Below are 22,097 nucleotides of genomic sequence, written 5' to 3' on the forward strand. Positions count from 1 at the left end.
CCAAGATGAGTAAGACAAGACTCCACTGGAGAATCTCATCAGCGAGTCAAATGGGAAACTGGTGTGGGGGTGGGGCGGGGGCTAAAAACGTAAACTGGGACAAAAATGCAACAGTGCCACAGGTCCAGGTTCAGCCATCAGGCCATAGAAAAATCGAGAGTCGGCAAACGTTTTCAGCAATGAAGTTGTAAAGGCCGGTGGCCACAAGGGCCAGGTTTGTAGGTCATTAGTTTCCATCCACAGCCGACTCGTCTCTGTTCCCTGAGCAGAAAGAAGGCTGACTGGGGAGGGGGTTGAGCGGGCACGTCATTTATTGCCAAGGCATCAAGTCGTAACAATGCCGCAGAAGGCCGTGGGACGGGGGCGGCCGCCACACTGCTCGGTGTGTCTCTGGCAGTGTGTGGATCCGAGGTCATGAATTAGGGGAGGTCGTCGGGTTTACACCCAGCCTTGGAGGGGCTCACGGTTCAGGCGGCTGCGCATTCGGAAGATCGATCCGAGTAAATCTGAAAAACGCCTGTAAGAGAAATCACAAACCCAGCCATATCTGTCCCCGGCCGCCGGGGTTGGGACGGTCCCTGGGAAATCTCCCGGTCCAACTTCGGAGGTCATTTGAGATGCCCCGCCCCCAACCTCATGCAAATCCATCAGTCCCCGGACCGGGGAGAGAGCCTCACGTGATCACGTAACTGGGATCAGTTACACATGGTGGCGTGTAACCTCACTTCCTCTGAGAAGGGAGGAAAGGAGAAGAGATACATGGAGTATGAAAGAAACCTGCCTGGCATTGGATACAAAGAAGACAATTTTCCTTTCAGTTCCCAGTTCCCTTGTTGGCTGCTGTCGGTGGCGTTGCTGTTGTTTTTCTGATTCAGCTACATTGCAAGTGTCGCCTCGGAGGTTTAATCCTCGAAGCATAAAAAATCTGACGAGGCGCCGCAGACAGAGGCAACCTTCCTGCAGAAGGGAGAGAAGGGGTGTTGGTGGCACCCTGGATCCCCGGTCCCCCGTGGTGGTGGAGGGGGACGGAGCATTGGGTGCGTCATGACCCGCCTGTCCCCTACCGGATGCAATCTGTGGTCAAGAGCGTTAGCGCAACGGTGAGATGGAACTCCTTGCTCAGGATTAGCGTTTTAACAAAACGGAAAGAGTTTGTACAGCATTTTGTTCTTGTCTAAACATGCTTAGATCTGGAGTCGTCAGCGGGAGCCCAGTTCGGAGAGCCAGAAAGAAAAGGCATTTTATCGAGAGGGAAACTGAGCTACTGACTTTTCTCAGGGATGCTCTTAGTAGTCTGTGGAGTCAGGGCTAGGATGCCAAGGCCACGGCCGTTTTCCTACAACTCACAGAAAGAACCACAGGGTCTTAGCCCCCTCCTGCAGGAAGAGAGTAATCCCAAAAGTGTCTTGCCTTCAATGTGGCACCGCAGCTGTAAGACCATTTTGCTTCTCCCGTGTGGCCCTCTCCACAGGGTGGAGGAAAGCAGGGGCGCGGGGGAGGGGGCTAAGACGAGGAGTGTTGGGAGGCCAAGGCAGAAAGGAGAAGCACTAAGAAAACTGTCACCAGACTGGCTTCCTCGGAGTCCTAGGGTTTGGAACAGCCACTATGGAAAACAGTATGTCAATTCCTCAAAAAGTTACAAAAGTGTTACTGTCTGACCCGGCAATGCCTCTTCTGGCTGTATGCACAAAGGATGGAACCTGAACGCATATCCCCACATCCATGTTCACAGCAATATTATTTACAACAAAAAAAGGTGGAAGCCGGGGGGCGCCTGGGTGGCTCAGTGGGTTGGACGTCCGACTTCGGCTCGGGTCATGATCTCCTGGTCTGTGGGTTCGAGCCCCTCGTCGGGCTCTGTGCTGACATCTCAGAGCCTGGAGCTGCTTTGGATTCTGTGTCTCCCTCTCTCGCTGCCCCTCCCCCGCTCAGACTCGGTCTCTTTCTCTCTCTCAGAAATAAATAGACATTAAAAAAAATAAAAAGGAAGGAAATTCTGACGCAGGCTACACCATGGATGAACTCCGAAGACGTGCTAAGTGAAATTAGCCAGTCACGAGAGGGCCAATACTGTGATTCCACTTACAAGAGGTACTTAGAGGAGTCACATTCGTGGAGACAGGAAGTAGGGTGGTGGCAGCCGGGGGCTTGAAGTCAAGGAGGAATGGGGAGTTAGTGTTTAACGGGGACAGAGTCGAAGTCGCGGAAGATGAAAAGTTCTGGAGGTGGGTGAGGATGATGTTCACAGAGCAGTGTACATGTGCCTCAATGACGCTGAGCTATGCACTTAAAAATGATTAAAATGGTAGATGGTGGGAGCCCCTGGGTGGCTCAGTCAGTTAGGTGCTGACTTTGGCCCAGGTCATGATCTCACAGTTCATGAGTTCGAGCCCTGCATCAGGCTCCCTGCTGTCAGTACGGAGCCCACTTTGGATCCTCTGTCTCCTCTCTGTGGCCCTCCCCTGCTCACTCTCTCTCTCAAAAATAAATAAATATTAAAAGATTACATAAAAAACTTTTAATGTTTATTTTTGACAAGTGGGGGAGGGGCAGAGAGAGAGAGGGAGACACAGAATCCGAAGCAGGCTCCAGGCTCTGAGCTGTCAGCACAGAGCCTGACGCGGGGCTTGAACTCGCGAACCATGAGATCGTGACCTGAGCTGAAGTCGGATGCTTACCCAACTGAGCCATCCAGACGCCCCATTCAATGACGACTTATGGAGCAATTCCTCTGTTTCAAGTTTTCCAACCAGCAAGCCGAGTAGACAAAAAGGCCCTGAGGCAGGCATTTGCATTGTGAGTGTTTTCCATATTTTCACGGATTCTGAAGCTTTTCTGTTGGGTCCGTTCAGTGTCAACATTTTATTCCCCTTCGTGGATGTAACATAATTTATTTAATAATCTCTTTTTTAGGGATAGCCACGTTGTTCTTTTTTTTTTTTTTTTTCTTGGCACAAAGAATATAGCAGAAAAATTCTTATTTATAAATCCTTGGTCACATCCGTTTTTCACTACTGTTTACTTAGTGCCCATCAGAATGTCTGGCAGATGGTCAGAGCTCCATACACATTTGTTGAATAAGTAAATAAAATCGATGACTATGATCTTAGGATAATATAAAAGTGGTTAACTTACATAGTGTCTTGAAGCCTAACTGTTGTAAAAGCTTTACAGATATTAATTCACTGAATCCTCCCCACCGCCCTTTGAAACAGATACCTATCAGAATACCTATCATATGAGTAAGGAAACAGAGGCACAGAGTGATTGAGTAACTCACACAAGGTCGCAGAGCTAATATGTCCAAGGACACCTGCCTTTAGAGCCTGTGATCTTAACTACTCTGCAATGGATCGAACATTTATCAGGCTGTGAGTTTTGTGGTATGTTTCCAGACTGTACTCACCATGTGACATAAATTTGGGGGAAAACAGTGTTTTCGTTCACCTAAAGGGTCAGCTGGCAGCTGAGAGGGCTCTGCCTCAGTCGTATGGGGACCGAGGCTCCTTCGATCCCATGGTTCTGTGTCTCCAAGGGCCTTTGCTTCCTGTACTGGATCCTTTGCACGTACCTCCTGCTTAGGAAAAGACAGTTAGGAGGCCGGGCCAGGGCTGGGACTCACATGTATCTTTTCAGTCCCCTTGCATGCTTGAGCTCGGACCGTTGCCAATGGAAACCGAAATATAGATTAGCGGTGAGGCCAGGACATGGGAAGAATCTTAAAAAGAACTTGGTCATCTGGGCCATGGTCTGCCCTTCTGATCGCCAATGATTTATTTCTCTTCTCTTTTTCTTTTCCACGTGGAACAAACTTAATCTTTCCGTGGGGAACAACTCAAAGACCCACCCAGTCACTGGAGATTAGGATGAGCTCTCCTCCTATGCAGAACCCTGCTCATGACCCCAGAAACCTGTGAATTCAAAAGACAAGTTGTCTTCCCCTCCTCACATCCAATAGCTAATTGTGGACCAGGGACAGGATAACACAATAAAACTCCCATTCAACAGAGGGGAGAACACAGACACACAGAACAGCCACCTGCTCGTAGCAATTTTGAAACCCCTGCAGGTGGGCGTTATAAAGTCACCCTACCCTGGGGACAGGGGAGGTTCCTCAATTACACCAGGTTATGTTCGTTGGAGGGAACCCATTGGTGCATTTTTCTCCATGGCAACATCTAAAATTGGTATTCATGAGTTGGCCTCACCAGAGTTGTTGTAAGATACTGTGTATTGATAGAAAATTTGAGGTGTAGTAAGGCCAACGGATCAGGAGACCACGGCCATTGAAAAGAGAGTTTGTTGCTCACAGATCTCAGGAGGAGGGGACACACTAAGCCATGGGGGGACACATAGGAAAGCACCAGGGTCAGCCGGGAGGCAGGGGGAGTGAGAGGAGACATGGCCGAGAGCCTTTACTGTGGTTTCCACCAGAAGAAATGGGGGAGGCAGGGCAAGCGGGCTCAGGATTGGCCAGCTGGAATAGTTTCAGGAGACTGGGTGTGTGGGCCGTTTCCAGTTGTCTGGGACCTGGCCCTGGGCGATTAGGGCGGGGGCATAGTGTCCCCAAGATTTAAAACCTGACAGAGGAGGTGGCTGGAGGCATGGGCTCTGGACTGGTTAGCTCGCATTCGAAAGGCAGCCTTCTGAGTTGTTTACTGTGTCCAGCAATCAGCTAACCCTGGGTGGGGCAATCCTTGCTGGGTTGGCATCACAGCACAGAAACTAGAAGACGAGGTTAGGATAGGAGACCGCCCAACTGTGACAGGGCAAATGTCAAGACTCAAGAGCTGTTTTGGTCTCAAATGAAAGACCTTTATGGTCTAGTCTTCTGGTTTCTATGGTAGGACACTTTCCTCAAATCTTTAGTGGCTGCTTGCTCTCTTTTTCCAGACAGTTCCATGGACCAGCAGCCCCACTGAGGGCCTTTCCTCGAAGAGCCCTCCAGTCTACCTTTTCTCTGTGCCTCCTCTACTCTCAAGCTCATGACTATCCAGATGTAATTTTTATTTTTATTTTTTAATGTCTATTTACTTCTGAGAGAGACAGAGCGCATGCAGGGGAGGGGCAGAGAGAGGGAGACACAGAATTCGAAGCAGGCTCCATGCTGTCAGCACAGAGCCCGACACAGGGCTTGATCTCATGAACTGTGAGATCTGATGCTTAACTGACTGAGCCACCCGGGCACCCCACCCAGATGTGATTTGGGGTGATTGGATCATGGCCACCATCCAAATCTCTGTTTCACTGGGAAGACTGACTGGAACTTTCCAGTCTTACCTCTTATTGTTTGGGGTCCAGAAATATCAACTCTTCCACCTTTCAGGTTTTTGAAAACAAAATTTAATGTTTATTTATTTTTGAGAGAGACAGAGAGAGAGTGGAAGAAGGGAAGAGAGAGAGGAATACACAGAATCCAAAGCAGGCTCAGGCTCTGAGTTGTCAACACAGAGCCCAATGTGGGGCTTGAGCTCATGAACCGCGAGATCATGACCTGAGCCGAAGTCAGACTTTTAACCGACTGAGCCACCCAGGTGCCCTTCTACCTTTCAGTTTTTACTTGTAGACGTTTCTCATGTCTTCTATCTCTGCTGGAAAACCGAGTGATTGTTGCTGGAGGTCAGCTCTTCCCTATAATACTTTATAAAAATTATCCAACTTAGTTAATTAATTAATTAATTTTTAATGTAATTTATTGTCAAATTGGCTTCCATACAACAGCCAGTGCTCACCCCAACAAGTGCCTTCTTCAATGCCCATCACCCACTTTCCCCTCTCCCACACCCCCCATCCACCCTAAGTTTGTTCTCTGTATTTAAGAGTCTCTTATGGTTTGCCTCCCCGCCTCTCTGTAACTTATTTTTCCTCCTTCCCTTACCCCTTGGTCTTCTGTTAAGTTTCTCAAGATCCACACATGAGGGAAAACATACGGATCTGTCTTTCGTTGACTGACTTATTTCACTTAGCATAATACCCTCCAGTTCCATCCACGTTGCTGCAAATGGCCAGATTTCATTCTTTCTCATTGCCAAGTAGTATTCCATTGTACATATAAACCACATCTTCTTTATCCATTCCTCAGCTGATGGACATTTGGGCTCTTTCCATAATTTGGCTATTGTTGAAAGTGCTGCTATAAACATTGGGGTATATGTGCCCCTATGCATCAGCACTCCTGTATCCCTTGGGTCAATTCCTAGCAGTCCTATTGCTGGGTCATAGGATAGATCTATTTTTAATTTTTTGAGGAACCTCCACACTGTTTTGCATAGTGGCTGCACCTGCATTCCCACCAACAGTGCAAGAGGGCTCCCATTTCTCCACATCCTCGCCAGCATCTATAGTCTCTTGATTTGTTCATTTTAGCCACTCTGACCGGTGTGAGGTGATATGTCAGTGTGGCTTTGACTTGTATTTCCCTGATGAGGAGTGACATTGAGCATCGTTTCATGTGTCTGTTGACCATCTGGATGTCTCCTTTGGAAAAGTGTCTATTCATGCCTTCTGCCCATTTCTTCACTGGATTAAAATTATCCAACTTCAGATTTAGCAGGTTACTTGAACTCCTGCCATCAGTTTTTCTGGAACTGAGAGCTCAGGAGGCCTGAGGTCTCCCTTCCAAGACATTCCAGGCCACAGACTCACTAAATATTGGCCATGTCTTACCACGGTCTACCACATCGATCTTCTTCTCAACCTGTCACTCAACCACTAAGTGATTGTCAAGTATTTAAGCTTTTCATTACAGCACCTGACTTTGAGGATTTAAAAGAAAATCCCTGACAGCAGTGCTTATTAGTTTACGTAATAATAAACCTCCATCCTCAGTGTTTTAACACAGAAGCATTTTATTCCTTGTCCACGAAGAACAAAACGGTGCAAGGGTAATGAGATGGAGCTTGTTCTCCTCAGGGGTTTTCTCTCTTGTGGCTTCCTAGGGTCTGGGGGTTTTCTGTTGGGTCCTCTGCTTCTGGTAAGCAGACAAGGGAGAGAGAGGGGATGGGGTCACAGGTCTGATGTCCACAAGTAGGCCTAGAAGTTGGTGGGCCTCACTTCTGGCCACATCCCTTTGACCAAAATTTAGTGGCATGGCCACACCTCTCTTCAAGGAAGGCTGAGAAATGGACAGTGGCTCTAAGCCCAGAAGAAAGGAAAACGGGTTTGGTCAAGAGCTGGCCAGTCTCCATCCCCAGCTACCAGTATATTCCCTGTGAATGCAACCCAGGGGCCCTGACTCCCATACAGGGGGTTCGTGCTTCCTGCAAATTGTTACCAACAGTAAGTACTATTTAAAGTAAAACCTTGTGGACTAAAGTGGTATTGCAAACGTCTCCATTTGCATTTACTTTGATTTCTTTATGAGGGTGGACATTTTTCATCTGTTTACTGGTCAATTTTATGTCTTCATTTACGAGTTGCCTGTCTCTGTTCTTTTGTTTCTTTTTTCATTAGGGAATTCTTTTATTATTTATAAGCGGGTTTTATATAATAAAGATATTAGACTTTGTCTTAAGAGATAATTCAATTTTTTTCCCACTTTGCCCTTTTTTTTTCACTTAAATATTTAATTCTTTTGGAATTTATTTTGGCATAGGATATGAAGGAAGGAATCTAATTTTTTCCCCACATGCTTAGCTTCCTCTCTCCAAAATCCTAGCATCATTTATTGAATCATCCGTCTTTCCCTCAAAAGACTAATTGCTAACGATGTGCCCTTCATCAGTGAGAACTGGGTGGCATAAATAGGTTGATTCAGCCAGCCTCCGATGCTGAAATACCGCTCTGAAAGCAGTCCCCAGGAGCCCCGGTGGTCATTGTCATTCTGGATTTCAAAAAATAAGGTATTGTTGTATAGCACCTGCAATTCTATTAAGAAGTGATGTCCATTCCATGCTAACCAACCTGGATCCGCTGGAGTGGGGGCCCCAGGATATGCCCAGCACCTGTGGTCTCGGTTCTGATCTATTCTCCTGGAGTCAGTCCTCAACCTGAGGTCAACAAGCTCAGACCCATAACCCAGGGTCCCCCCAAATCACCAGTGCTGCCCTGCTCCGTGCCTATTTTCTCATCAAAACCTTGGATCCCTTTGGTGATAATTCTAGTTTCCCGACCCCCCTCCCCCCATCTGTGACTCTTCTGATTTAACACGTCTCCAGGGGGTTCCCAGCGTGGCCAGATGGCTCTCCCACTCAGCTCTCCCGGACCCCCCTGAAGGAAATCAGAGACATTTTGCTACTACTGATTTCTCCCTGTGCCCTATTATTAAAACTTCCATGTCACAGGAACATAACATTTCAGAGCTGTAAGGGCTCTAGGAGGACTAGGAAGTCTTGTCCTTTCATTTGCCAAATGAGGGGTCTCAGGTGACTGTGTCCAGAGTCCCAGCTAGTTAGTGGTGGGGCCAGGATTCAAACCTGGGACTCTTGCCTCTTAATTCAGCATTCTTTCTGCGCCTGTCATCTTCTGTATCCAGAATTGTCTTTTTAGCACAAGAACCCAGCTGATCTAGAAGGAGGTGCTCTGTAGACATCTGGATGCCACCGTTATGACCAAATGCTCCTACCGCATCAGAATTGCCCATACTACAAAGGAGGCAATGCGCGTTAGAGTAATAATCAATAAATGTGTCTAAAAAAGGAACGGACGGTAGGCAATGCTGGGTTCCTCCAGTGTCATTACATTATAGATCTTTTGGCTCAAGGAGAGACGGTTGGAAAGGAAGGACCAAAATGCAATGCCTATGAAATATAAATGAGGTGATTTATAAATTCGTCACATGCCATCCATTTTGAATATCGTTAACACTTTAACTCTACCGCACAAATAAATGCACCAGCTCAACAATTTATGAACAAAAATCTGATTAGCTCTTCTCCCCCCATATTCAGAATATTATGTGAAACGCCTTTAGGGCATTTTTCTGGGTGTGCCAGCAAGAAGGTGCAGCATTTGCTTTCCTGCTCCGAGGAATATGTAACCCCAGGCTTGTTCCCAGTGTGGGTTAAGAGAGTCAGTTGGGGCCAGTCGCTGGTGGTCATCCCCTCGGGTAGCCGCATATGGGGGTGCCGAGCAAGCCGACATCACTGAACATTATTCCGTGTAGCTGCGTATCTCTACACTGGGTGAGTCTCTACCTCTTCTGTTACTGTTTTTACTTTGAGCTTCCTTGTTTACAAATATCGTGATTGCATTTTCCAAATCTCCACTCAGGGTGTATAAGAGCTCCGTGGGTTTCCTATGACTGGTAACGACTAGGACTGTTAGAAGTTGTAATGACCCATATGGAGGGTGATCTTTAGGTAGACAAGAAAGTGCAAGAAGATATTTGGGGTAAAGGACAACATCCAAGAGGCCTTTCCTGGTAATCGACAAGAAACAACATCCAAGGGACAGAATTTAATTCAGTGGGAAGGGATCATCTTTCAAGGCCCAGAGACTCTCCTTCCAAAGAAAAGCCAAAAAGCATTGCCAAAATGTTATCATTTAGTCAAAAAGGTATAAAATGAAAAATCTAGCCATTCCGCCCCCCCCTCCTTTTCTACTGACTTTGTGATTGTCACACAGTATTTTCTGTAAATCAGACGTCTTAATTAGAAGAGTGTTTCTAAAACATATTCTTATGTGGCAGTTACAGCCAGCCCAGAAATTATAGATGTAATTGTCTCCCATTTTTAAGCCTGGAAGTTTTTGGACTCGCTCATAAAAACAGCAATAAAGTAACAGTCAGTGACCTACAGATACCGTAAGCCCAAAGAATAAATAAGTTGGCTAAAAGAATCTGAAAGCCTCTGTTCTGGAAGCTGGGCAGGAAATTGCAGTCAAATCTATGAGGTTACAGGTCTCCCTTTTCCCAACCAAGCTGAACAAGCAGCATTTGGGTCTGAAATGGTCCGCTCAGGGCTCCCTGATCCCAGACAACATCAGAAGCAAAATGAGAAGAACAATTTGCAGGGAAGGAAATAGGACTCCGTTTCCACGAGGTCCTACTTCTTTATAATTACTGGCCGTGGGGAGCAAGACTGATTTGTTTGTATGACCTGTCCCCAGGGAGCATCCTTCTTATGGAAGGTTGGGGAGCCAAATAAACCGGCCTTCAGTAGGACCTGGATGGTTCCCAGGGCAGGAATTTAAAAAAAAAAAAAAAAAAAAAACAAGGACCAGAGGGGAGAAATTCACCACTTCCTTAAGTCTCCAAGGCTACTATATATTACATAGTACGTATGTATACGTATGTATACATACATAGTACGTATGTAGTTACAGCGTTTATGCACCTTTAGGTGAAATGTACCATAAATAACAGCTTCAAGATTCTAAATTTAGAGGTGATTAATCATTTTATAAAGGATCCTCACTCTTTAATAGGCATAATTATAGGCTTTGTTTAAACAGTGATATTCCTTAGTGCATTTAAAACCAGGACCTATTTAGGGGCGCCTGGGTGGCTCCCTCCATTAAACGTCTGACTTCAGCTCAGGTCACGATCTCACGGTTTGTGAGTTTGAGCCCCACGTCAGGCTCTGTGCTGACAGCTCAGAGCCTGGAGGCTGCTTCAGATTCTGTCTCTGTCCCTCTGCCCCTCCCCTACTCGTTCTCTGTCTCTTTCTCAAATATAAAACATAAGGAAAAAAACTGAAAAAAGACCCAGTACCTGTTTATATTTATATATGAGTTTTCAAGAGTACACCTATTACATATAATTTTTCTCAGTACATAAGCTCCAGTGTGTGTATGGATTTTACAGGCACGCCTAATTACGTTTCAGCAAAATCAATTCCGTAATTTACAGCCAAATAAATGTATTACCCAACACAATAATTTTTGGTGATAATATGTAGGGATTCGCACAAGTGAGCTTAATTCTCTGCCATCCCTCCCTTTGAAAGATCAGTAATGAGATAAATGAGATATTAAGTAGAACCTAATAGAGATATTGAGTTAGACTTCCTCCTTTGTGTCTCTAATACACGTACACGGGGCCGCTAATGAAGCCACAACTTTCGCCCTGCGTCGAACCATAAGAAACACCTGCCATCTGAGTCAACCTTACTCACAGGCAGCGTCTCCAATGTGAGATTCCCAACAGACTCTCCATCCCTAAACCGTCCCCATTAACCCACTCTTAATTTAGTTCGTCACCCTGTAGCAAGCTTGGTCCTAAGGGTGTAAGATGGGAGCAAGGCCCAGCTTTGCAGAGACACGAAGGGTGGCCCGGTGAAGTGAACAGCCTGGGCATCCGGGCAGGGGACCCCGAGAGCAATAAATGTGCCAGCATGTAGGGGAGAAGAAGGAGAGCCAAAGGAAGGAGGTAAAAAAGAATCCTATCAAACCCTGGTTGGGGAGCAGCTCCAGGACCCGGGGGTGGCCGTCATAATGGTAGGACCCTCGAGATGGGCCTTCTGTCTCAGGGATTTTGTGTGGGAACGCGAGGGATGTTCTGGCATTCTTCTACTCGTATATTCTGTGGGCGGTGCAGGTAGAAACATACTGAAAGTTCAAGCAGATCGAGTTAGCAGTATTTCTCTTTACCAGCGGGGCATTTGGGGTAGGAGAGAGGGGGCATGAAGCCATGTTTTTAACGCAGCTGGATTCAAATAAATAGGATGGGGATTTAGCCTTTGGGGCATTTAGACGACCCTCGACGTGTGTGATGATTTTCCCCGGTAGCCGACATCAGAATTGACCACCGGGGTCATAATTTCTTCCACCTCCCTCCTTTCCTCTCCTGTGAATGTTTCTACCGAGACTCTTGGGCAACTTCTTTCAGAACTTTCTCTATTCGCTGACAGTATGCGTTAGTGAAAAGCCTGTATTCTTTTTTTTTTTTTTTTCAATTTCTTTAAAACTTTTTTTGGGGATGTTTAATGATATTAGATGAGCGGGGGAGAGGCAGAGAGAGAGGGAGACACAGAATCCAAAGGAGGCTCCGGGTTCTGAGCTGTCAGTGCAGAGCCCCACACGGGGCTTGAACTCACGAACCATGAGAGCGTGACCTGAGCTGAAGTCAGGTGCCTAACTGACTGAGCCACCCAAGCACCCCAAAAGCCTGTATTCTTTAACCCTTTTCAGAAGCGCTGTCTTTACAACTTCCTCATGAGGCACACAAGCTGTTATATCGGCTCATGGTTGTTCTGCCCCCTCTAATTCCTGGCACGGGTTTCTCTCGCGGGGAAACCTGTGCAGAATCAATCCCCAACTCACAGCGGGCAGTTCAGGGTTCTTTATGTCTTCTGTTCCTGGTAGAATTGATTTTTCTGACGCTTGATTATTCCAATCGGCAGTATAGCCTTCGCTCACAGGGGCTGGTGGCTTTCTTCTTTGAAATGTGGCACACGTATGCCGTCTTCTCATCGGTTTGTGTCGCCAGGGAGTTGAACTTGGTGGCACTGCCTCATGCCGCCTGGGCTCTCGGGATGGCCAATGGCCCTGGGAGGTCAGCCCTGCTCCGTGGTGGCATGGCTGGCCTTGACCTTACGGCGCCTCTCCCTCCCGACTCTGAGATGAACGAGGCCTGGGCACACCGGGCGCTGGTCTCTTGTGTTCTCTGCCCCACGACTGGTCACAAGGACCCAACGTCACGTTGAGTGTCTCTAAGGCACCACTGAGAGAAATACAGACAAATACCTCTGCCTTTCCACTCTCTTTCTTCAAGTATCTGCCCAGTTCTGGTCCCCCAGTGCCTTGCGACTTTTGTGTGCCTCCAGGGACCGTCTCTCTACTCTGTCACCATTATAGAGCGTATAGAGCATGCGACACTTGTGTTCGTGGACTGTTTATGTTATCTGTAAGGCTTCTGGTCAACAGCAACAGAGCTGGGTGTTTTCACTCGTTTCGATTCTTGTTGGCTGGCGGGAAGGGATGGGGTGCCCCAGCTCTGGGCTTGGCTGGGGGGAGGGGAAGGGAGATGTCCGGGAGCCTGGGCTGGAGACAGAGTCACCTCAAGAATCTCATCAGGTTCTCTCCCTTCTCCCCAGCAAGTCCTGCTCTCCTGACAGGTGCCTCTGGGTCTTTGGATGCTTCCCATCCACCTCCTTCCCGAGTCCTGAGTGGTGGGGGTGGGGACGGCGCTCTTGTCCATAGGTTCTGGGTCTCTAGGGATGTTAGGAGCTGCCCAGAGACCACGTCCTGGCCAGACCCAGCTGGTGGGGTGATGTGTTGACCCCAATCCCGGTGCAGGTTTACAACTCTGCAAAGGTACAATGCCTATCTCCTCCGCCCCCCACCCCAAAAGAGCACAAGATGGGGTCAGGCTGCCTCTGGAGTCGGGTGGGGTCAGAGATACCAGGCAGCCTGGGAAGGGGATATAAAGGCTAAAATAAAAAGGTTGTCAAGTAAAAAAAAAAAAAAAGTAGCTAAGTTTTAAGGGAGTCAAACATTACTCATGGGTTTTTGACTGCACGGGGGCTCGGTCACCATTACTTTGCCTCACCCCCATGGTGCTTAAGGCTCAACTATAATTATGAAAGAAAATGGGGAAAAGGAAAGACAAAAAGATCAGGGAAGCAGACGGTGCTACAGGAAGATGTCTTTTGCAGAGACTGACAGGTGTCCTTACCTTTGTCCCTGGAGTGGGACGAAGTTTGGGATCGTGCCCTTAGCTCTCTCCTTTGACGTCATTACATTATGGGCAGGAGATGGGGTCCGGCTGGTGTGTGCGGGGAAGGGTCCCCATCAACAACTCCACGCTGACTCGTGGTCACTTAGCTTCCTTCCGCCTAAAGGGATCACACACAGAAGGGGGGAGGGCAGAACCGACAGCTGGGTGTCTTCCGGTCTTTGCCACGAGTTACCAGCCGGAGATCTTTATGTGAAGTGTAAGGGACTTTGACACCGCTTTCCAGGAAGACAGCCACAGGGTTAGTGAGCCTAAGGGGGGTAGTATCTGCATACTGCCGGCCTCTTGGGGCCAGCCGAGTCCTGCGGATAATCCGGTGAGGTCGGGATCCTATAGTTGACTAAGCCTGGGCTCAGGGAGGCTGAATTTCTTTCCAAGTTCTCGTAGTTAATAAGGGCCGGGGCCTGGGTTCAAGCTAGGCAAGTTTGCATCTGGGTGAACATTTCCCCTCCTGCATTTGTTATTAAGGTAGCGGGATTTGATTCAGAAACTCATCATGAGAGAGGCGGCTGGACCGTGCACAGCTACCCAAGAACCGGAGAGAGAAGAAAAGCCCCGGGTTGTGGGAGGGGCCAGGAGAGTGGAGAGTGCTCACTTTGGCGGGGCTGGTGGCCCAGTCAAGCAGCTCAAGCAGGGGACCTGCCCGCTGGGCACAAAGCCGTCTTCAGGAAAATCCTGGCACACTCAGGTCTTCTGAGCCCCGCCTCACCTAACTGTGTGGGTGTAAGTCGCTCTCACTCTGACCTCAGTGGGTTAAGCTGGGCTGGACATTTAAACATAACCAAGCAGGAACACCTGGGGGGCTCAGTCGATTAAGCATCTGACTCTTGGTTTCAGCTCAGGTCACGATCTCGCAGTTTGTGAGTTCAAGCCCTGCGTTGAACTCTGCACTGACAGTGTGGAGCCTGCTTCAGATTCTCTCTCTGTCTCTCTCTCTCTCTCTCTCTTTCTCTCTCTCTCTCCCTGCCTCTCTCCTGCTCATGTTCTCTCTCTCTCTCTCTCAAAAAAGAAATAAATAAATGTAAAAAATAAACACAAACAAGCGAACAAAGAAACAAAACAAAACAAAACAAAACAAAAAAGCCAAGATAAAAGAAAAAGAAAGAAGTAAACACATTTCTCATCTAGGCGGCCTTTTCTCTTATATTATGGTGCAGTCACCATCAACTAAAAGCTAACAGACACAGTCAGTTGAAATCTTGGAAATAAATAAAGCATGGTGTGATATTAAAAATGTGTTTGTGTTACTTACATTGTAAATCTTGTTTATGCCTTTCAGAAACTATGGGGAAGATTGAAAAGGGAAGAATTCACGGAAAACAATGAGACGTGTTTTACCAGATATTTGGCTTTTTATTGTCTTTGGAACATCAATTCCTCGGCCAGTGGAAAGGAGTGATGGAGGAAAGATTTTTCTATGATCGTCAGCAGAAAAATCAGTCTCTCCTCGGGCCTGCTAAGTTTTTATTGAACAAATATGTAAAGTGCTTTATCTTGAGGGTGTGCCAAGTTACGAGCCTGCCTGGGGTGTCCACATGCCTGTCTGGCCCTCGTTTCGACAGGGATTGGAGCCAGCCCCGCAAATCTGGCTGGGAAGACAGAGGGAAGGTCAGAAAAGGTCAGCGTAGGGCCACGCTGGGGGCCGGGCACCAGCCAAACCTGTTCCAGGAGGGTCCGGATGCCAAAATGGAGCTGCATTGCCTCCTGTCACTTTTCCAGGATAGCACAGGGTGTTCACAGGTAGCCGTGTCCTGGGGGGAGGCAGAGCGGGGCTCATCTAATCAGGTTCTTTGTGAAGCCAAGTCCACGGTGCCGTGGCTCCTCCCCAGCAAAGGAGGGGGACAGGACACAGAAGGGACTGGGATAGCACAAGAGGAGCTTGACCTTTCCTTAGCCAGGTGAGTATCTGTGTAGGCAGCAGGTGGGGAGGAGATGGGGCCCAGAGGGAAGGGTGCAGAGAGGAGGCAGGAATGGGCCATCGGTGCCCCCCACAGAGAGTGTGAGGGCTCTTTGGGCCTTGCAGCTGCTGCCGAACGTCACTGGCTGGGTCCGCTCTCCAGTGCCCACAAGACAGACAGCACTCATCTCCCACCCCTGCCGCTCAGGTAAGCCGTCCCAGCCCGAGGTGGCACCTGCCAGCCCCGTAAGGGACCCTCGTCCTTTTCCCAGTGCTTCCTTCCTGAACGAACTCTACAGGTGAGAGACCCAACAGACGGTGGGGAGGAGGAAGGGAGAGCCGACGGTCCTCCCCCGATCCAGACCCCCCGCAGAAGTGTGGCTGCGGGCAGGAGGGGAAGGGGGGGGACTCAGGCAGTTTGATAGACTGGCCACCCATGTGGTATAGGGTCTGTCCCTGGAGGGCAGTGCCCTGTCTAGGTGGGCTTAGAGGTAAGGCCATGAGGGCTGGAGTGCCATAGTGGCAAACACACACCCACACACGAATGGGCAGATGGGAGAACCACAGGGGACAATGATGAGGGGAGGGAAGGGGACAGCAGACACGCCAAACCCAAGCACATGTGGGTAAAAATCAGCAGGGGCCCAGGGTGGCCAGTTGAAGGCCCTGCATTCCAAAATAACCTCTCCGCCGGGACTTTGCGCCTGAATTGTTTCTTAAACCCCAGAGCCCAGGTCCCACGGTATCTGGATTCATCCTCAAGGCCTCAAGCCTTTCAACTTTGGTCAATGATGGAAAGGTCTACTCCCTAGCATTAACAATAGCAGCTAATAATTGTTGCCTGACGACCTTTCAGTCTCACGCCAGCCACAGGAGCCAGGCATCGTTCTCCTCTTCAGTTTCCTGACGAAGAAACGGAGGCCCAGAAAGTGTGGCAGATGGGTAACTCACTGTCCACCAAACTGTGTCCCCCTCCTCCCCTTCTGGAGTAGACTTCTCGGCTACTGCTGAGCAGCGGCTTCCCGGCCAGGGAAGACATTTCTCAAATGTGCTTTCTCCACGCACTCTCCCCATCTGCTCACCGGACCCTGACCAATCTCAGGCCTGAGAGGACGGCAGGGCGGCCACACAGAGGGAGCCGGGGACCCCAGATCGGGGGCCGGGGGGGGTGGGAAGCTGTGCTCCAATCGGGTACACGGGCCGTGGGATGCAAATCTAAATGAAAAGTAAACTCCTGTGATGCCAAGTAAATGTTAGACGGCAGCTAGCGTTATCCCAGCTGGAACAGAGAGGTGGAGGCACTTAGCCAAGGCCACACAGCCCGTGGAGGAGAAGACTGGGGCCACGTTCGCATGTGCCCAAGTCTCCACCAACACCTGGAACGCAGGTCTGCCCCCTTTCCACGCAAGCCCCACGATGGCTCCCGTCCCCCCCTGCCCGCACAGGCTCCGCATCTGTCTCTGCATCAGGTGCTGCTCATGAGAGGGGACACGTGGCTGAACCACGGAGGGGGACACAGGAGAGCTCTGGAGTCTGCGGGGTGCCCCCTGGGGTCAGAACGTAGGTGCAGGGTTAAAAACTCCCACTGAGCTTGAGCCATCTGGAGGCCTTCGGCTTTTGCCATTTGACAAGGATGGACCTGAACAGGGACGGTGATAATTATAACGGAAGCTTCCTCAGGGTCCCCTGGGCTCCAGGCCCCTTGATCGGGCTGCCTGGTTTCTTTCCATCCTTACGGGGGACAGTCTTCCATCAAGTTCACTCTGTAAATGAGGAAGCAGGGTGTTGAGGCGTCTCTGAGGCCCAGGGTCCCGCGCGTGAAACAGCAGAGCCGGGGCTCAAGCAAGCTGTCGGACCCAGACCCCTGCTCTGCGTCCACTGGTCTTTGCGCTGTGGGCTCCATCAGAAAAAAGAAATAAACCATGAGCAATTTTTAAACTACATTTTAGGGGCGCCTGGGTGGCTCAGTCGGTTAAGCGTCTGACTTCGGCTCAGGTCACGCTCTCGCGGTTCCCGAGTTTGAGCCCCGCGTCAGCCCAGAGCCCAGGAGCCTGCTTCGGGTTCTGTGCCTGCCCCTCCCCCGCCCCCTCTCTTTCAAAAATAAACATTAAAAAAAAAGGGTTTTCAAATGCATTTTATATGTGTACCCTGGTCCCTAGGTGCATCGATATCAGTAAAGCAGAATTCGTTTCACATATTTTAAGATAAAAAAAAAAATGAGTGCATTTCTGTATTTCTTCCCTCCCCTTGGTGGGTTGTTCCGTGCACCCCTAGGATGGGCGCGCTCCCCGGGGGGACATGCGGGGGATCAGGTTCTAGATCGCCTCCAGATGCTGTGCCAGGCACACTTCGATGACGAGGGTCCTTTGCTCCCACGTGGAATTCTCAGGAGAGGACTCAGGCATTTGGGAAAGCAGATGGACACATGATCCTGTATTTTGTCCGCGGGGCCCCCTTCGTCACAAGAGACCGTACGGTTCCAACAACGCTCTGTGGTCTCGACAGCCTTGCGAGGTACAGACGGCCGGCCACTAGAAGGCATGCTCCTTCTGCAGAAATACCCGGTCAGAGAGGAGAGGTGGAGGGGTTGATGAAGGCCTATGAACCCCGGAAAACACGGGGGCCCAGGAGCTCCAGTTAGCACTCTGTCTGCTGAGCGTGACATTGACTGAGTGGCAGGCCAGGTAAGCGTTCCACGGGGAGGTAAAATACCCCGATAATCCTACTTCCTTGAGGTCAAAAACCTGTGTTTGTCTAGCCTGGCAAGGGGATGGTGGTGGTGGAGGATGGCCAGGGCCATCTGGACCTCCTCGGTGAGCCGATCTCCTTCCCGAGAGCACATCAGGATGTCAGGGAGGCAGGCGGTCCCAGCGTGAGCCAGCAAATCTTGGAAGGTGTCATTCATAAAATATTGAAACACCGAGGGTGCAGAAAACACACACCAAATGGCACCGGCAGGTTATGTGTATGGGAGCGTGTGATGGAACCCACTCTCCATTCATTCCAGACTCAGGAGGAGTTTACACACCTCCTGGGCTCGGGGGTGACTGGACTCAAGCCAGGGGAGGTGACCCGATGATGCTGAAATCAGCAGAGGCAAGCGCTCACCGTTTGTGAACAGTCACTTTGTGAGGGTGCCTCGGGCGTTAAAAAAAACGTATGTGTGTTTCTCCGTGAGTCTTTATAAAAAGAGAAAAATCTACAGATATGATTGGGTCCCAGCCAAGGAGAGAATGGCAGATAAACCTTTGTTCTCAAGCTGTTTTCTCTGAGCTCTGGAAAATCACTGGCACAGAAAAGGGTGAGGACTTTATTTCCAACCATGCCCAGGCCTTCAGGGTAGTAAGAGTCCTGTGGGGGAGGGGGAGAGGTGCAGGAAAGAGGGGGATGATATGACATGAGATTCTGCTAAGCAACACATGTCCTAACATGCGCTGTGCAGACCCCGGGTGCCTTTTCTCCGTAGGGTGGTGTCGTTGACAGTCAGGACCGTTGTAGGCTCTACCGAGAGTCACATCTTTATGTGAATGTCTTAGAGACATTGTTCACTTTCCCAAGCCGGTGTCATGCCCTCCCCTGCCCCCCCACCATTGCTGAGCCCCTTCTCACGGAATCTTCCACATCCCTTTTCAGTGAGTCTTTTGCACCCCGGCTGGGTTGAGAGAGAGGAGAAAGAGACTCTGCCCCAGGCCACAGTTGCTCTGACCCGGATTGGACGATACACACTCCCCACACCCTCACTCAGATGCCTTATCGCATCGTGTTGCCTAGAATTTGGAATCGGGACCAAGAGATTCTCATAATGCCCTCCGGGTTCTTAAAATACAAAGTGATTCAACACGGAGGCTGGGGCGGCCACGTTCGATGCGCACGCAGAGAAATGAAGACATTTCGCTTTGCAGGGGGAGAGAGGCACGGGAAGAAAATGGGGGGAGGTGTGCAGGGATGAGCTGAGCAGCCCTGGGGAAGGGTGGGTTGAATCTCACAGGTGCCGCTGTGTGCCCTGCCCTGGGGTTCCGCGAACCACCCATGTAGCCTCCAATAAATGCCTCTGACCCTGGCTAGCAGGAGTATTTCTTAGGCTACATGGCCCTGGTCTGAGACAGAAGGTTAACTTTTGTAATCAACATCATGCCAACGTAGCCGTGGGGTTTCAGACTCCGCTTCCCTCCTACCTTCATCAGCACATGCTTATTGTGTCCCCATCGTGCCCAGCCCTGGGACACAAGGATCGACACACACAGTAGGCACACACAGGCACCTACATGCCTTCTCTCAATGCTCGTTCCTAAAGAGTGAGGAAATAGAATCATTTCCCTTTAACCGGTTGACATCAGCGTTCACGCTTCGGTGACACTGTTCGCGACTCCAACATCTGGGATGGCACAGCCCCAAAAAGGGATGTGAGCCGGGACGTGGGCAGAAATGGCAACAATAGCACTTCTCTCTATGCTTCTCTCTTCAACAGGTGGATCTGGGGGAAATACTCTGGGCTCCACTTAATGCGGAGCCAGGCTGGGATCATTTGCTTCCTTTCGCTTCCTCGGAGACAGGGCGTGAGGCGGGACCTTTGCAGGTTCCCTGGGATGGCTCACACTCAGCAGCTGAAGCAGACCGGCAAACATAGAAGGCCTACCCCCTGGCGTGGCCCGGCCGTGGCTTGTGGCTCGAGGAACAGATCACAGGGCTGTGGGGTCAGACCCGCCAGCCCCCTAAGCAGAGCCTCAATCCTGGGGGTGGGTTTGGATGCCCTCCCTGTTCCCTACCCCACGGCTTCGCATTCAATCCAAGTCTGAGAACTTTTCTTGTCCAGGTGATTTGGATGGCATGCTCTGTGGCCACACTTTTGACAAGCAGAGTCCTTCCGTGTCTTCCTGGTCCTCAGAAGTAAGGGTACAGAGAGGCGCCGGCTCAAACGCTCAGTTTTCTTGCTCAGAGTTCAGGGTTACATTCCCTCTCGCCCTCAGCCCACAAGACCCACACCCTCTGTAACTGCACAAGTCTAACCTGGGGACTTGTCCTACGTGGCAGGGCCTTTGATTTGCAGCCTGCGCCTCGTTGTCTAGAGGTGACAGGCAGCCCGAAGACATTTCTGGCTCTGGGTCTGCTGCAGCTCAATTCTGGGGCAGGGGCTGTGATGGGCAGGGGCGTGTCCTGAGCTGCCCCTGGATTCGCTTGCCTGGACCCTGTCTCCACCTCGAGCCCCGGGCAGTGGTTCAGCTACTGGGTGAGGGCGAGGGGGAGCCAACCCGACCTTCATGTTACTTCTGGGCTTATTCTGCTCGGAGTCTTAGTTTAACTAACGGGGCTCAGCTTTTGTTTGCATGACTAAGCCCCATCTTAGGTCAGAGCTCTTGGTAAATGGGTCCCACTTTGTTTCCTATACTTGTCCCCCCCGGCCCCCCACCAAGCCCCGATAATCTGCTCATTCCTTGGTTTCCTCAATGCTGGGATCTTACCTTCTTGCCTTTCTAGAACTCCTCTTGGAGACTGAAGGTCTGCATCTTGTGGACAGATCTTGGTATTAAGCTCTGTTGCCTGTGGGGTGTCCCTGTCACCAGGCTCTGCCTATGTGCAATGACACCACCTGTGGGACCCCCAGTGCCAACCACCTGCCTGGTCGGCCCCCTAGTGGGATCACAGGTCTCTAGAGCACTGCCTGTCTGACCTCACTTACTGCTGTGCTCCCGGACCCCAGGTCTGTCTCACCCAGCTGGATATTGAGTTTCTAGGTCCCGGCCCCTCCTCACCAGGCTTGCCTGCGGTCTGGATCTGTCAGAGTCAAAGCCAATTGGAGACCTCACTTCCTTGGAGTAAATTATCGTTTCTTCTTTAGTTTCTGCACTGGGTTGAAATTTCAGGGTCAGCGTCAGTTAGGGAACTGGCACCACTGACCTTATAAAGGACAGAAAACATGAGGCTGACAAGAGAGAGGGGTGAATAGAAATGGGGGGCGGGAATAATGGGTTTCCCCCCAGGCTTTCATCACGTTCTGGAATGCCTTTCCTTTGAACAAACCATTTATGAATGTTTATGTGTGATATGATCCTGGGGCCACAAAGTCACCACCTGTCAGAGAAATGCTAAGTTAACCTGCTCAACTGAACCAGGAGATACAAAGGGACTGTTTTGTCTTGAAGCCCTTCTGTGTAATGCATTCTTGTTTTATTTCGGAGGCCTTTTTTTTTTTTTTTTTTTTTTAATTTTTTTTTTTTTTCAACGTTTTTTATTTATTTTTGGGACAGAGAGAGACAGAGCATGAACGGGGGAGGGGCAGAGAGAGAGGGAGACACAGAATCGGAAACAGGCTCCAGGCTCCGAGCCATCAGCCCAGAGCCTGACGCGGGGCTCGAACTCACGGACAGTGAGATCGTGACCTGGCTGAAGTCGGACGCTTAACCGACTGCGCCACCCAGGCGCCCCTCGGAGGCCTTTTTAATGGAGGGAAGGGACACTCTTTTTTTTTTTTAATTTATTTTTTAATTTAAATCCAAGTTAGTTAACATACAGTGTAATAATGATTTCAGGAATAGAATTTGGTGCTACATCACTTACATATAACACCCAGTGTCCCTCCCAACAAGT

At 49.7% G+C, this 22,097-nt stretch overlaps 1 long non-coding RNA gene across 1 annotated transcript; it reads right to left on the bottom strand.

Moving 5' to 3' along the window:
• Positions 1-293: 293 nt before the first annotated feature.
• Positions 294-1,049, bottom strand: LOC109248985 (uncharacterized). Its single transcript, XR_002072393.2, has 2 exons — positions 760-1,049; positions 294-506 (listed from the first exon to the last, which is right to left on the bottom strand). It is a non-coding gene; the product is annotated as an uncharacterized LOC109248985 (long non-coding RNA).
• Between the last annotated feature and the right edge of the window lie 21,048 nt (positions 1,050-22,097).

Source organism: Panthera pardus, unplaced genomic scaffold, assembly GCF_024362965.1.
Source record: "Panthera pardus isolate Hobbes unplaced genomic scaffold, ASM2436296v1 HiC_scaffold_22, whole genome shotgun sequence".
NCBI classification, from domain to species: Eukaryota; Metazoa; Chordata; class Mammalia; order Carnivora; family Felidae; genus Panthera; species Panthera pardus.